The 3286-nt window shown below is 43.3% G+C and overlaps 1 non-coding gene across 1 annotated transcript; it reads left to right on the top strand.

Moving 5' to 3' along the window:
* The first annotated feature begins 31 nt into the window (after positions 1-31).
* LOC103761802 lies at positions 32-2789 on the top strand. The gene is made up of 2 exons (XR_003916421.1): positions 32-784; positions 2398-2789. It is a non-coding gene; the product is annotated as a chemokine like factor (transcript).
* The last annotated feature ends 497 nt before the right edge of the window (positions 2790-3286 follow it).

Genomic DNA, 3286 nt, shown 5'->3' with positions numbered 1-3286 from the left:
GCTGTGAGTACCGCTGTGCCCTGGCTGTGGGTGCTGCTGTGCCCTGGCTGTGGGTGCTGCTGTGCAGGATGTGAGCACTGATGTGCTGTGGGTGCTGGTGCCCTGGCTGTGAGCACTGGCTGGCCTGGATCTGAAGGGATCAGATCAGAAGGGTCACTGTCAGTCAGCTCAGTGACTGTTTCTGTCCAGTTAAAGAAAGCCCAGTGTTCCATGGATGCTGAAGTAGGTTTTCCTCCCCGAGTGTTCTGTTCCCTCAGTTCCTGGATAGCTGGACAGATCTGGTGACAGCCCCTCCCTAACGGGCATTGGTCACTTCCCTGTGTAACCCTGTGCTCTGCATCCTGCACATCACAAATTAGACATACGCTTTCACTCAAATATTAACGAGTTCTCTTACCTCTCTTTTGCACATCTATTTCCTGCAGTCTGACAAGTGTAGCCAAGTTGCATAAATTCGACTGCAAAAAAAAAAAAAAAAAAGAAAAAGGGAAAATGAGGAAGTTTTATCTCAAACGCTCCTTTTACCACCAAACCACTGGGTGTCAGTGTCGATCTCGCTCGGATATTGCTGTAACTTACTTCCATAGCAAACCAGCCGTTTTTAAAGACCCTTACGGTGTTGGGAACTATCCACGTTCTTCTCCAGGTGTGTTCAGAATAAATATTTTGCTTCCACTGGCTGTTTCAGGATATTTTCAACTCGGTGATTGCAGCGTTGTTCCTCCTCGTTGTGTGCTTGTTTGCAGTAATTGTCAAGAGCAACAAGGGGACATTGGCTGGAGGAGTAAGTAGGAACATTGTTAATGAATTTCAGTTCTTAAAGTGCACGTGATTTGAACCTCGTGGTACAGTTACATCATGGTGGGACCATGAAAGCAACTGTCTTGGAAGAACACATTCAGCAATCACAAACAAAAGTGAATACACATTCATTGCTTCTTACTAAGAATAATCCTAAAATCACTAGTAATTTAAAAATATTACAAGGCAGGAGTTACTACAGAGAAGTTCCAACACTGAAAACTCCTAGAGTTTAACTAATTTGCGTAACTTGGATTTACTTCCACAGGTTGAAGTCCTAGGTGGGAGAATCCATAGCTCTTTTAGGACTATCCAGTTTGGTTACACTGTTTAGGAGGAAAGGCCTAACTAGTTGAAAGAGTTGAAACTTTTTAGCAGACATGCTGGTACCTCCCTCCTGACATGTACATTATGCTTGCTGACACAGACTGAGGAATTACGCCAGTTGAAAAGGGGTTTTGTTCATACTATGATTGTAAGACTTTTGTGTTCTTAAGATCAAACCAGTTTAATAGTTTAAGCAACTGGTATTTTTAATTCAAATGGAAACTAATGTAATTAACAAACAAGAAGGAGGGAAAGTCTTTTTTAAAGTCTCCAGAAGTACAAGAGGAGCTGAAATGTGAAAAGCAACCAAAAGAAACCTAAAACCTGCCACAGGGGTTTTTCAAAATCTGATTAGGAGACGGTAAGATGGGAAGCTGATGTCTTCACTGGCAACAACATCCTAAGCAAAAAGGAGACTTCCTGGTCAAGTGACTGGCTCTGCTAGAATAGAATTTATATTCTTGGTTGGGAAGTTAATAGAAATTAAAGGTGGGAGCAGCAGACTAAGCTGGTAGCTGGGAAAACAAGTTTGGGCAGAACATATGACATCTTCAGTTCTGGGAGAAACAGAATTGCCCACAGTCTGTACTCCTGGGGCACAAACTGCCTTGAGCTGGGCTCTCCTTAGCATTATTCCCTCTGATCAGATAATTTAGTGCTTGCATAAAAAACCCTGGTGTGCATGTGGGATGAGGCTGAAGGGTGGGAGCTGAGCAAATTAACTCAGCAAAGCCATTCTGCAAACACATTTTTCCAGTTGCCTGCCTGAGGTTGTCTATTTTTTTAAATACTTCTGTACATTTTCTCCAATTTGGGATACGTTTCCCATTCAAAGCTTCAGAGGAGAGCAGTACTTTTTTTTCCTGCTAGGCTTGTTTCATAAATTTTGACTTTTCTCCCTGACTTCTCTCTGGGCCAGTTCCAGTAATTAAGCCATCCTTACAAGGACAGAAGGCCTTTCATTTAGGATAAAAGCATTGTCTGGCATAATGCAGCATCAGCTTAGCTTTCAAGGAGAGCACCACACCAACTCCAAGGCTTCACACAAACATCAAACACAGCAGGGTGTAGACGGCTCTGTGAGAGGCTGATGGGATGTAAATATGGGTGTTATTTAATTTATCAGCTCCCTCAAATCACACACGTGTTTCAAAGGCAGAACCAAGTTAGGAAGATGTGTTTACTGCTGCTTTGAGGAACAGTAGGTGAGTCTGTACAGCAAAAGATAGAGACTGTTAGGGGGAACTAACATTATGGTTATTTTTGTAGGTGTTGGGTCTTATATTGCTTGTTCTCTGCGTTGTCGACACGGTTCTTCTTTGCAAGAAGATTAGCCTTGCTAGACCAAGAGGAAGGAATGCTCCTACCAGATAAGACTGCCGTGTTAGTAAAAGGATTTCTCCATTGATGATTGTTTCACCACTCTCTTTTAAAGAATTTGTGTTTTCACATGTTCACCTTAGAATTTCCTGTGCATTGATGTATGTTTTTGCAAGTATTGTTTATACGGTTTTCAGACATTTCCAAATGTAGTTTCAGTGGTGCAGTTAAAGCTTCATAGAAAATGGTCTTGTTTTTCTGAACTTAATTACATTTTTACTCATATGAAAATGAACTTCATGGTTGTCTTCTTTCTGTAATAAAAAGAAAATATAAACGGGCTTAAGTGCATTATTTAATATTATTTATTTAATATTATTTATTTACTAAGTGTACTTAAAGGTGTCGTGTACCTTTAGAATGGAACATCCTTAGAATGGAATTTTTTCCACCCTTGTGTTGCTTCATTCCCTAGCTCATTCTCGTGGCTGCTGGCTGGCTGCTGCCATGGGAATTCTTGTTAGAGCGTTGGCCGAGGCATTTCGATCCTTCGAATTCGAGGCTTTACCGTGGGGTTGGACTCGATGGCTTCCAGCAGCCCCTTCCAAGCCGAACCGCTCCGTGATTCTGTGATTTATCTGTTCAGAATGGCACGGAAAAGAACCTCTCAGCCTCCCTGGCAGGACAGCGCTGCAGCGGAGAGCAGATTGAATCCAGTCGGTACGATCAGTGCCTCGGGACCGGCCGGGCGGTGCCTGCGGGGCCGGGGGCGGGCGCGGGGGCCGCCCCCCACATCTGGGGATGCTGAAACTTTTTTCACGTTTCCGCAGTGTCACGA

Source organism: Manacus vitellinus, unplaced genomic scaffold (genome assembly GCF_001715985.3).
Source record: "Manacus vitellinus isolate BGI_N305 unplaced genomic scaffold, ASM171598v3 scaffold_10_pilon, whole genome shotgun sequence".
Classification (NCBI taxonomy): Eukaryota; Metazoa; Chordata; class Aves; order Passeriformes; family Pipridae; genus Manacus; species Manacus vitellinus.
The sequence above is the reverse complement of the archived record's forward strand: the minus strand, read 5'-3'. Positions and strand labels throughout refer to the sequence as shown.